At 51.0% G+C, this 13,172-nt stretch overlaps 1 protein-coding gene across 38 annotated transcripts in view; it reads right to left on the bottom strand.

Moving 5' to 3' along the window:
- Nucleotides 1-13,172, bottom strand: part of MAP2 (microtubule associated protein 2) — a 174,322-nt gene that overhangs the window by 80,230 nt on the left and 80,920 nt on the right. For 35 of the 38 annotated variants that reach the window (XM_038181829.2, XM_072040448.1, XM_027461374.3 and 32 more), the window contains one exon: nt 6,529-6,588. The exons of 1 other annotated variant lie outside the window; for it this stretch is intronic. The gene's annotated coding sequence lies outside the window, so the exon portion shown is untranslated. Of the gene's footprint in view, nt 1-3,996; nt 4,020-6,407; nt 6,433-6,528; nt 6,589-13,172 lie in introns of those variants that run through there. 2 more of the 38 variants (XM_072040430.1, XM_072040434.1) reach the window with 2 other exon arrangements.

Consider the following 13,172-nt stretch of genomic DNA (forward strand, 5'->3'; position numbering starts at 1 on the left):
GGCAAGAATAACCAGTTTAAAAACACATCTTTGAAGTCTCCGATGAAGGTTGCAGCCCGCACACCACATTAAGGAGCCCCCGTTATTGATGTTAGCATAAAAAACCAACAAAAACAACAACAGCTGAAAATGCAATGTCTTCCTTCAGCTCTGTAGGGCTGCCGGCCCGGCCAAGTGGATTGTCTCTAAGTGCCTTAATTCCTTCACAGACTCTCCCTAACACTTTCCCCCTCTTTCCTCCAGGGAGCTATATAAAGCTTTCTGCATTTCTCCTTCTGATGGCTGCTCGTTACTAAAAATACTTTTACAAAGAACTGCCTTGGGTAGCAATTAAAAATGTGGCACATTGTAGTGCCAGAACCCACTGAAGCAAACATAAATCACAAGGTATGCACCAAGTCCCTGATAGCAGCCTCTCTCCACAGCGACATAACAGGTCCTTGAAATTTCTCCCTGCCACGAAAGCAGCACTGCCAGCCCCCTGCTCGATGGCGCTGCTTAGCTCAGCTGAAGATGTGTGAACGTGCAAGCAATCCAAAAATACTTGCTCCCTAATTCTCTCCTGATATCTGTGCTCCTGCTGCCTGTCTCTGCTGTGTCTATCCAGGCGCAGAATTGTGAATCACACCGGCCCATTTCCATCGTGTTTGACAGGAGACACCAAGCTCCTACCTACCACCTAAGGAAACCTCCAGATGGGTAGAGGAGATGGAAGGCATTAACGCCTCTGGGGACAGAAGGAGAAGAGCTCAACCCTTATTCCTTCTGTTTGGCAGCATCCTGCTGGTCTACTCACCAGATGTGGAGTTCACACAGCCACATCCTGTGCTGCTTCTGGCCCAATTCACTGTCTGAGCAGGGACAGGTAGGGGATGAACCCGGTGCTGGCTAAGCTGCAGGGGAAAGGCACTGCAGAGGGGTCCTGGAGAGCTGCTGAGGAAATGCTGCATGGAACTGAAATTAATTCAGGGCCCCCGATGGTCCAGGGAGTGAATGGAGATAGCAAATGGAGATATTTTGGCGAACAAGCAGAAAAAACACGGGGGAAGAGAGCTGGGGATGAAGGGAAGAACCAGGTGTTGTGGGGCTAAAGAATCACAGCAGAAGGTGTGAATCTTCCACGGGCAGCCAAGGGGATGAGGACACCGGTGATACCCAGGGAGGGAGCAGCAGGGCTGGAGAGCAGAGCGCAGGCAGCGCAGTGCAAAAGGTCAAACCGTGAGAGCTGGCACTGGGCTCCAGCCCACACTGCCAAATTATGCCAATCGCTTCCATTTACAAAGCTGCTTAATTGGCCAATTCCAGCAACGAGCTGAACTCAAACCAATATGGAGACCCAATACGGAGACCCAACTTCTGGCATTTCAAAGCAGCTTTGCCCTAAAAGTCATAGGAACAGCCCAGTTTCAGAAAGGAGGCTTTACCACATCTTCCCCACTTTGTTCAGGCCAGAAAAAAAATAGCTTTTCTTGCCTTAATTTGGTGGTTTGTTGCTAGCTGAAGCCCGCTACCTAAACATTCAGAACCTGGGGGGGCGGGAAAGCAAAAGGGTAGCATCTGATTCCATTTTAAGACCAACATTTGGAGCAGTTTACAATGGAGCTGAACTGGTTTGCCCATTTCTGCCATTTGCTACAAGAGCTGCACTAGGAACTGCTCTGCTGCTGTATTAGAAAAATATTCCCAGTGGAAAACATGCGAAGCAGCAGAGACAGACTGAAAATGAAGCCAGCAGTGTGGATTTCGTAACTCATAATACACACGATTTTAAGTCAAAACCAAAACAAAACAAGTAAAAGAGAACTAGGTCCCATGTCAGCTGCACAATGAACGTGCTTTCGTGCTGATACGTCCCAGGTGAACTGCATCACATGAGAACTGATTTCCCACCGTGAGCTCTGGGGTCTCTAAGCCAGTAATTACCCTGGCAAACACAGCCTTACCAGCCTGCTGCTCACCACCACATCTCTTTGTAGACCTGTAAGCTCTTTGGGGTCTGGAACAACTGCGCTGTTTGAGCACGCGGCTCCTCACACAGCAGTGATCTAATCCAGACTTGGACACCTCGTCGCTAATATTATGGCAGCTACAGCGGTGAATCAGAGCGCTAACGAGACTCACAGCAAAAGCTGTTGCACACAGTAGCGAGCTCCCAGGCACCCCGCCATTAGCCCTGGACTCGATCCTGTTGCGTCTGATTTTGTTTTCATTCCACCCCTAAAGCAGAACCCTAATTCTTCTCTTACATTTCTTCATGGCAGAATTACGCAAGGGTAATTGTATAAGCAAAATTTTTTTTTTTTTGCACAAAGTAACTAAAATAAGGGTGCCAGGGAGATTTTATTGAGGGTACGCTGCAGAAACACCTTATGGATGTGGGCAGGGGTAACATAATGAATTAACTACAGGGCTGCTGAGCAGAGCACCTTAAAACCTGCCCTGGATATCCCATGCAAACATAGCAAAAGGCTGAAGAACAGGCACACTTGCAATTTTATTAGAAAAATGTCCTGAAGCCTTCTGCTAAGGAATTTGAGGGTGATTAGGAAAAGGAAGAAGAGAACAAGCTGTCTGTCAGGATTACCCTCTACACACGAAGCCCTCAGCAGGACGCGACTCGTGCCGTGCACCCCATCCCTCTCCTGGTGCCGCTGCTCCAGCCGCCCACCAAGTCTTAGCCAGAGCCCGGGCTGAGCGATAACTTCCTGCTTCGGGAGGGACCGAAGCCTCACAGGGATTAGAAACGAGGGAAAAAATGACTCAAGGATGACAACTAGAATATCTTCGGTCACGATTATGAAGAGTTTTCTTTCATCAGCTGCGCTGGGAAGAACATTAGGAACAAACATCTGCTCTTCGCATGAGCCTCGCTGCTCAACACAAATGAAGCTGTGCCTCCCTCTCGCAGGCTCCTCTCCTGCCAGAAGGCACACAGCACTCCCCTTCCTCCCCCTGGCTGTTTTAAAGGCATGTTTACTAACACGCCTGCTTAAATACACCTGACTCGGGCTGAATTCTGAGCATCGGGCTCTCTAGCACCAAACCCGAAGGGGCTGGTAGCGCTTAAGCAGCCGGGGACTCGCACTACAAAGCCATTTAAAGATAGCAAGCCGGGATGGGATCATTTTTTCCATGATTGCCTTGCAGGCAGCAGTGATTCCAGCCCCCGGTGTTGATGTGTGAGAGCAGATCCCCGTGTCCTGACACCAGCCAGAACCAGATGCTTCGCAGGAGAGTTCAAGAGAACTTGGCACTACGAGCCGGGGATAAAGCTGGCTTTAGGCAGCAGCAGCGTCTGCTGTGGGAGACAAACAAGGGACACCTGGTAGGTCAGGCTACACGAGGAGACCAGCAACACGAGGCTTTCTTCACCAGCTCACTGCCCCAGGTGCACCTCGACAGGTTTGGTTTTGCAACTCATTGCTTCTGCAACTCCTTCTTCACACAGATGCGAACCTCTAATCCTTAGAAAATGATATATTTTTAAGAGAAAGCCCATGGCAAAGCTTCAGCTGACTTTAGGAGAGCTGAGCTCCTACTCCCTGGTGTGGAGTTCTCTCTCCAGATGTGATTCAGGAGACAAAACTTGCAGCTGGGAAAGTTCAACATGAGCACACTGGGCCGGTTCTCGAGCTGCAGGAAGCACTCTGTTGATTTTACTGTCAGAGGTGCAAAAGAAAATATGCTTCTCATCTGCTGAAAGCTTTCACATGCGTAAAAAACAGCTCACCTTGCTTATTGTGGTTTCTCTGTGCAGGCAGGGCAGCATTATGGCACAGGAGGGGAAAGGCCAAGCGCTGGGGGCAGCTGTGGAACCTGAGAGAAGCACCAAGCACTCTGACACAGCACGGTCCTAGCTTTGCTTCCTCACCAACCTCTCCCTGCAAATGAACCTGTCACCGCTCATCACCACAGAGGGGAAAGTGAGGGTGACATTTCCCTCCTCCTCTCCCCTCCGGGTCTCTCCGACCCACCTCCCGCGTCCAAAATACTCACCAAGAAGCTGCAGCAAGCCACATACTGCCTGCCTGCCAATTCCTGCCTCAACCCTCTCGGTGCTTGGCTGTAAACAAGTGTTAAGCATCTACCGGTGACTCAGCCCAACAGGTAGGCTTATTACCACCAGCAGCGTGATTTACTAGTGACAGGGGACATTCGCCTTCCTTTCCATCACTCACCAACCACGCCCGAGGCCTTTCAAGATGTAGCAAATGCTGCTGACGGGGTAAGGACAAGTAACAGGGTGTTCTGCTTTCACGGCTTCTGTTCAAAACAGGTGTTTGCAAATGGGAGAGCAGAAAATGGCTATTAAGATGATCAGAAGAAAGGAGGAAGAGGCAGGTTGATCATAAAATCAATGACGGTGCTGCCTTCGAAGGAAGCAGCAGGTAGGTTGATGACAAGGGTAAACACGAGGCAGCTAAAAGCACAGGCTAGCTGGGTACAGGAACGCTGTGGCTGTTGACAAATTTTAGCTGGAGGCTAGGGAGAGGTTTCCAGCTAGCAGGGGGGTTGCAGACCAGCCTACGGGGCAGAGACTATTTTTAAGAGGGCAGCTGATGAAGGCAGGTTGGGTGCGGGCATGCCTAGAGCCTCCTTCAGCCCTGTGCCACAGCACCCAGGCGGGGACACCCCCCTGCAGCCCTCCCAAGGCTGAGCAGGAGACACACAAACCCGTGGCATGGAGAAAAGAGAAGACAGAGCCAGTAACACCGCCTGGATGCATCTTGTGCCCTGCCCACACTGCGCCCTTCTGTTCCTTGTCCTCCCCACCCAAGAGCCCAGCCCTGGAGGATGCCAGAGAAATGGTGAACGCAGGAAAATCACTTGTTACTTTAAGTCTTCAGAGCTGATTTCATCCTTCGTTGGACACTTGCAAGGGTATCGCAGGGCCATGGGAAAATTCCTAAGGCATGCAGGGTCACTGTGAGCAGCCTCGTGCTGCCCTCCGCCCTGGCAGGGGCTGGCAGGCAGCCGGGCCCAACGGGGACGCTGGCACTGCTGCCCCAGCTGCTGGGCTGCCCTGAACAGACAGACAGACAGACAGACCTCCTGTGGGGTTAGGGTTAAAATGCAGCCAGCAAGTCCTAGTGCAGCCAGGGGCGGGCAGCCCTGCGCCCCCTGGCCAGCAGCATCCCTCAGGGCCAGGAGAGGCTGGCACACAGCTCTCATCTGCCTTTCGGTTCTGGCCTGGGTTGATACAGCTTGCCAGAGAGAATAAATAGCTCAGGGAGAGAGAGGAGAGTGCTCAGCACTTCTGTGTGTTCTTTATGCACCCTCAAAACCATGGAGGGACAAATGTGATCCCTGATTTCCTTTTCCTTAACACCCTCAGGGCCAGGAGAGACGGCACGCAGATGTAAACTAAGGGGTTGCTCAGGAAATGAGTACCTTTATGGGTCTGGAAGAGCTGAAAAAGGCCAAACGCAGCCTCAGACCCAATGCAGGCACTTAGATACGCAAGTCCGTGTGTGCACGTATACACAGATGCCAGATCTCACGCTATCAATGCTTGTGCATTCTGTACTATCAGCTTGCTTTCCTTTAAAGTTGTTTCACGTTTCACCTTTTTCATCATTAAATATCTGGGCAGCCTCAGAAGCATGGCACGGGCTACTCAGTGGGAATAGGGAAAACTCTTTTGGGTCAGAAAAGAGCAGAAAAAACACGAGAAGTTTCAAAATTCTCCATGCCTCCTTAGTCTATTCTGTATAAACAAAACTGCTGCCATGCTATTCCGACGTCAGAAAATGGCAGCTTGCAGAATTTCAGTGAAACAAAGCCCAGAGCGGCCTGCCCACTGGCTCGTGAACATCACTCATTAGTGGTTCTCCCCCCTTAAGTACAATCTCGCAGAAGGAACACAGAGGAGATAACTTTACTGGCTGAATAAAATGTTTGTTTCCACACTCCACGGATGCAGAGCCTGAACGGAGCTTTCTGAGCTGGGAAGATGTCTGCCCTCCCAGTACACCTTACATCTGTCACTTTACTACAGGCATCCCCTTCATCTTCCTGAAAGCCTTGTTTTCGCTCGTGCTGCAAGGCCAGGGTGAACACAAGCAGAAGAACAGCAATATTTCACCCTACCCAGTCCAAGTGTAGTCAAGGCAGCAGAAACCCAGGCACTTTGGCAGCCTATTTGCTCTGCGCTACTGCATTTCTCCCTTATGCTTCGTAGGAAGTCTTATAAATGAAATCCATTCCCATGGCAGCAACACCGTCACCTCTCTCAGATGCCCTCCTTTAGCACCAACACCATCTTAACACTCTTTCCACCCCAAGGTGGCTCTTGCTAAACCAAAAGCAAGGAGACAGCTGCGTAGACAAGGCGCCTTGTGGCTTCCATCAGACATAAAAGGCTTTTAAAACAAAAAACAAGGAGGATTACAAAAGTGGGAACTAACCCCAGAAAAATCAAGTGTCCCAGGAGTTAGAGAAGATTTCTTCTTGCTCTTTTCTCAAGCCTCCCCAGCCTGGTGAAGCAGCCTCCGTGCAAAAACATGCTAACGAGGAAAAAGGTCATACCTGTTCAAGCGGATGACAGGATGCCGCGTCTGGTTGTTAAACAAGGAAAACTCTCTGTTCCTGTAAAGAAAGAGAGAGAGAGACACGCTGTTTAGCCACTTGTCGGTTAGTTTAGCATTAACTCAATAATTCAGTTAGTTTAGCGTTAACTCAATACTGCAAGGACTGTACCATGGTGCATACACAGACACCTACATCCGAGACTTTCCCAAGGCTCACTTGAGACACAGTAACCCAGATCCCCTCATGTCCAGCCTGCTCTGGGACCACCAAGGGGCTCCTTAATCCCTAGGACAGCCAGGTGGAGATGGCCCCAAAAATCGCCGCAGCAGGGATGGCAAACGGAGCACAACACGCTCCTGGCCAACGCTTGAGGTCTGGCTGGGCTGCTCCACACAGCCCCACGGCCAGAGGGCTGCAAACAGGAACGAGGAAGGTGCTTGCAAAGGTGCCCACAAAGTCACAGAAGAAGAGCTGGAGAAGCTCAGTGAATGGAAGGAGACCCTGGAGCTGTTCCTTGCCAGCCCAAGCGCAGTGCTCTCTGCTGCCTTTTATCTGCCTCAGCCCCTAAGTGCTGCAGCTCACGCCTAAAGCTCTTGTGCCGCACACTCCCACAGCTTCGCAGCCATCTGGGGACAAGGAGCTCAAGTGCTTGGCTCTGCCTTGTCCTCTGCACGCCCCCAGCACTGCCTTCCCTCCACTTTGCACCTCCTGATGATGAAATCCCCCGGAGCAGCCCCCCAGCGAGTCCCCCGCGTGCCGTTTCAGAGCAGCAGGAGATGCCAGCGGACAGATGCCAGTCAGGGAGCAAGGTGCCTCTTCACCACGTGTCCCCTTCGAGTGTCCTCAGAGGTGCCTAGTGGGGACAGCTGGTACCATCACCTGTGCTCACGGCTGCCTCCCATTTGCTTTTAGCTCGGCTGATTTTAATCCGAGTCCTCCTTTCACACAGAGCACATCTCCCACGCCACCATGGGGCCGTGCTTACCGCAGCTTCTCACCGGTTTGCCTAGGCAATGCTCAGCAAGAACTGTTTTTTTTGTGTTTTTTTTTTTGTTTTTTTTTTTTTGCTGCCTCGATGGGGAAGGCTGCAGGCACTTCTGAGAGCAAACCCACGGGGAGCGGCTGCTCCAGCGTCCTGCAGCGGCTGCCAACGTGAGCTGAGCTGTGCAGGAGCGCAGCCCCAGCCAGCACCACTTCTGCCCACTCACAGGGTGCCAAGGAATGGTAAAGAAGCTAATTAAACTTGCTCTGGCTCAGCAGAAAGATGGATGCTCTCAGAGTCCCTCCGATGGGGCAGCGGTGTGGAATCGCAGCAGGCCGGCAGAGCCCCAGGAGGTGGAAACGCCTCTCCCGGGAGGGCTACACGGGGAGAGAACAGCACTCAGCATGAACAGAAGGGTGGACGCACCTGCAACACACATCCCAGATGACTAGGTGGCATTTTAGGGAATTTAAAGCAGGAAGATTGAGCTCTGTACTTTTACATCGCCTGTTATCACTGAACATACGCTCCAGTGGCTTGCACTGAAACCCCAGTCATCTCTGCTAAAGGTCTACCATAATAAACGCGATCTTAGCCTGCAGCGGAATACCAAAAATACCAGACAGTCAAAATACAGCATGCCAGAAGGGGGAATTTGCTGGGGACAGGCTGTAAGCGGCACTCCCTCCTCTTCCTGACCGGGAAGAAAAGAGGATAGTCAGGGATTCCTCAGAAAACACGAGACCCCCACCCAAAGCGGAGCCAACAGCTCCGGATTCAGAGTATTTATCTGGAGAGCAAGCAGGTAACGTTTCAGTGTCTGGTCAGAACCTGGCAGCACAGGCTTGAATGGGGTCTTCCACTTCCTATAAGCATCTTCTAGCCAACACAGTGCAGAATTCATTAGAAAAGTTTTTTTTTTTTCTTTTTCTTTTTTTTTTTTCCCCTCTGGCCCTCTTGCTTCAGGCAGAAATCCCTGCAGAAGCTGTCCCAGCGAGGAGCTCAGTGAAGCTGGCAGTCTTCACAGCTGCTTTGTGCTCTGCAGGCAGACGCTGCCCGTCGCTGCCACGGCACCGGGGCCGCAGGGGATGGCGCCTCGCTGCTCCGAGCATCCCCTTTCCCAGGGGACAGGGCACGGGACAGACAAGCTGCTTTGCACCCCGAACATTTTCACTTGCCCAGGCAGCACGGTGGGTGAGGAAATCTCTTCTTCCTTCTCTGGAGGAAAACCCACACCACCACAGAGCCCGGTGTGAATTCTCCTCTGCCTTGCTGAAGATCCCAACCTCTGAGCGCTGGCTTAGCTGTGCCGGTCGGAGACGTTCCCTTTCTACCCTGCTGCAAAAACAAGCACTGCTGATCATGCCACCACGAATTTATTTTTTCTAAATGCTATGAAATTGCCTCTGAGTTACAAATGACTGGGTTACTCTTAACACTTCTTAATTCCCTCCGCTTGTCTGGTGACCACAGAAAGCCTCACCCCGCTATACTAACCCACACCACAACTTCCAGTAGGTTAAAATAAATGTCAAAAAGCCCTGTCACTTGGGAAAAGTCTTTTCATGGGGAAAAAGCATCCCGGGACTGCTACTGCTGGTCCGGGCAGCTCACAGCCACGAAGGAGGTCACAGCCAGAACCAAACCTGACCAGGAGACAGAAATGGGGAAGACAAAAAGCTCTCTCAGCACCCAAGCATCTCAGGTGGGCAGAGCCTGAACAAAGCTGCCAACAGAAGGCAGTGCTCAATCACCTCTGGGAAGCACGGTGAGCGGTGTCAGCGCAGTTGGCTCGGGAGGAAAGAGTTTCCTCATCCTCCTGGCACAGAAGTAACTCGGCTACGCCAGGGGCTGCCAGCGAGGAATAAAGGAAGGAACCAGCAAGAGATGGGGAAGGCAAAGGATAAAACGAGCACATCGGTATTTTCACAGCTTGCACGCAGCAGCCCAGCCAGGACCCCAAGGGGGTTTGTGTCTGAGGAGCCTGGGAGATGGAGACAATTGCTGTGCTTAATGAAAACGTGCGGTGTCTGGGCTTTGCGAACGGTGGCCCTAACAGCACGGCCGATTTTATAACTAGCAGGAAGGAAATTGTTCCAATGGCAATTACCAAGTAACACCGCACTGCTCCTAACTACAACTCACTTCCTCCGTGGCCGCTCGGTGAAGGCAGGTCTGGGGGCTGTTTTCCTGATCTTGCCACGATGACTTTCCAGGCATACTGCTTGCAAGATGTGCCACCTGCTATTTTAATCTATAATTTATCACAGAATGAACTCTATAAATTCTTACAATAGCTTCAGAGACTTGTAAAACGAGGCGCTGGCCTATTTTTTTTCTCAGCTCGTCAGCAAAGCGGTCGCTGTGAGCCCCCAGCCCGCGCCGTGTCACTCCCAGCTGAGTGACACGGCTGAGTGAACTCCCAGGCCACAAAGAGACAGCACCAGGCTGGACTTGAAGCTTGGTGGTTGCGAGCTTCCCTCTCCTGCCGGAGCAGCACTTGGAGGAACCAGAGGGACCAATCTTGGGTAAAATTCAGCTCCATCTCAATCAGCTGTGCTGACACATGGAGGGGGGGACGCAGCACATCCGTACCCAGCTTCACTGCCTCCTCCTGTCCTCCCTCATTCCCCTGCCTGCCCGTGACTGCCCTCCTCCTCGCCGAACTCCGAAGAGCAGCAAAGAGAAACATCACGTGCCCAGCACCAGGCATGTGGAAAGAAATGCCAGCTTGTGGAGGATCCAGTGATGCTTAAAGGAGGTTTTCGGTGCCACAATCACATTGCCCCCAGAGGGGTAAGACAGTAGGAACTCTCAGTGCCCACCGACACCCCCTGTCCTGCTCACCCACCCCCCAAGCCTCCTGCTGAGGACCCAAGGCCATGGCAGCAACGCTGCCATCTCCACAACATGCGGCACAAAGGGCCAGCCTTGCAGCTGGGAGCAGCGATCGCACTCCCCAGCTGTGTTTAAGGTTCCTGGGCACTTGGGAGCGCATCCTGTCATTAATCCCCTCCGCCTGTCTGCCAAGCCGGGGCTCATCAGAAATCCTGCCTCGTTTCCAGGGCTTTCTGCTCAGGACGTGGGCAGCAGGGGCGGAACGAAACCACGTGCCCATAAATAAAGCTAACCACAAGCTTGCTGCTACCCACTTGACCACGACCAAAACGTGTTGGTTTCTTAAAAAATTGACGATTCTCTCAATTCTAAAGAAACACTTACGACATGCTGGTACATGGGCTGACCTTGCAGCATCTTCAGAGCATGCTGCGGGGACCTCTCGGCTCCTGCAGCAGCTGGAGCCCAGCTTGGGTGCACAGCCCGCACCCCGAGCCTCACAGGAACACCAGGCTTTTAGCCGAGGACTCTCTCATGCCATGGATATATCCCAGGCCGTTGTTTATTTGAAAATTCTCTAGTTCCTGTGAACCCGAATGTTCTGTATTTAACAGCTCAAGCTATCAGTCATACAAGCCAAATTCAGCGGGCTGTACGTTAGTGGGAAATAGGGATCCAGATGGCTAGCTGAGGTCATGCCGAGGCCAGCCTTCCCATAAAGGATACACACTTGTGGGTCCTAATTAAAGTTAAGGGATTTAGTAAAAACAAGATTTTTTTTCTTTTGAGCACTCGTTTCAAATAGTTCTGTTTCCTCCAGCAAGCAGCACCGCCTCCTCTCTGACAGCTGTCTGCCCGGCCAGGATGAGACCCCCGTTCCTCCGCTCTATTTCCTCTCACCCCGTCTCTGATAATTCCCTTTATTCAGGGAGTTACGAGGCAGTGCTGAGGAGATGAGAAAGCAAGGCACAGCACAGCAGAAGGCAGTAGTTGCCCCGTTTCCTCCCTCACAAAGACCCGTGTGGTGCAGCTCAAAACACAGCGAGTGGCGAGCCAACAAGAAAAGCCGGGTAAATACAGATTTCAAACCTCTCGAAACCAAATCCCTGTAAAGAAAATTATTCTCTCAGCGCCACAGGCTTCTGATTGTATCAAAACACGTTCAAATAACAATGCTTTTTCCTAAGCTGACCAAATCTCAGGAAATTATTTGGGGTCGAAAGCTGCACTTCACTTGCCCGGGACTGCGTAAGCAGCGGGCTGCAGCGGCGGCTCGCAGCGCCACGCTTTTTCCAACAAAAGGCAACGCTGATTGCAACGCTCCTCTCAAGGCAGAACGAGCCAAAAATAGTGCTTCGGCCTTCACATTATGGCCTTCGTGGGTCACAGCAAAGCCATTACCATCAAATACTTGTTTGAGCAATTTCAAAGACAAGTTTTTTCGTACTTTATCTAGCAAACCTACCTTTTTTTTTTTTTTTGAACCCCCACATAAGTCTTGGGGAAAATTCAGAATAGAAACTCATTACTCGAAAGTGCATAATAGCTTCCTTAAAATGCTGTCCTGTTCTATAAATACCTGCAACGAGACTAAAGAAAATAACTGAGACCCCAAGTATTGCTGACCCATTTGACCCCAAGGGCTGCAGCCTCCTGCAGCAGGGTGTTTCAGGCACTTTAGCAGGATTTAGACCTCACGCCGAGTGAGTCTTGTGGAGTACGGAAAGTCCTAAAGGGAAGGTGGTTATCCAGAGAGCATCAGATCTGCCCACTCACCAGATACTTTTTTTTTTTTTAAAAAAAAAAAAACTGATCCACTTTCAATTCACACATTTGGAAACGGATTCACAGACGACGTTATGAAGCAATAGAAAGCACATTTTTGGTTTAAAATCACTCGCGTATAGCAGCAAAAAAAAACACGGCAAGGAGAACCTCCATTTCGGCGCTGATGCAGATGTTTTGCTAATAAAATTTATACTTTCTATTTTGATGATATAATTGAAAAAGAAAAACAAACAAACAAACAAACAAAAATCTTTATAGCTCAAAAACTATTTCCATAAAGGTCGAAAGATACTAGATCTCCTTAAAAGAAGAGGATGAACCACTCTGCTTAGGGATACAGCATGACGCCGTGAGTAAAAGCCTTAATTTCTCCTCTCGAATCATTTTCTGCCCATAAGAGGACGGGGCAACGCTTGCAGCCCTTGGCCCAAAGCTTGTGGGCTGCTCCTTATTGAGCATCCATCAGGCAATGTGCTGGGAACAAACCTCCAAGTGATGCATCCAAACCCTGCTCAGCTGGGAGGAGCCGCCAGCGGCCGTGGTGCTGTGCGACGGGCGGAGGTGCTGAGCACATCCATAACGCCAAGGTGGTGGCTGAGTGGGACCCGTGGGTCCTTGCAGAGTTTATAACCCAATACACAGACAGAAACCAGGGAAAGAAGATGTGGTGTAGGAAGCAATCCCACAGCAATGTTACCTGCCTCTGGTCTTCCATAACCTGCCTCCTATTCCCCAGCTGTCGTGCTATCTCCTCTTCCTTGCCTCTCATTTCTTAGGGTTATCTGTGGATTCAATTTTGAGGAAAATAGTTCCCAATAAATAAATAAATAATGCACTGCATTGTGCCCTTTTTTATTTTTGAACGGCTGTGAATTGATGCCAAGGAAGATAAAATGCCTTCCCTGAAATCCCAGCCAGGCCCTACAGCACAGCGGGGCAGTGCAGGCGGCTGCTGACTGTCTGGGCTCTGAGGACAGCGTCGCACCCCTGCTCAGCCTCCGCCTGCACTAACCACATCGTATGGGCATAGGCT

This window comes from Anas platyrhynchos, chromosome 7, assembly GCF_047663525.1.
Source record: "Anas platyrhynchos isolate ZD024472 breed Pekin duck chromosome 7, IASCAAS_PekinDuck_T2T, whole genome shotgun sequence".
Classification (NCBI taxonomy): Eukaryota; Metazoa; Chordata; class Aves; order Anseriformes; family Anatidae; genus Anas; species Anas platyrhynchos.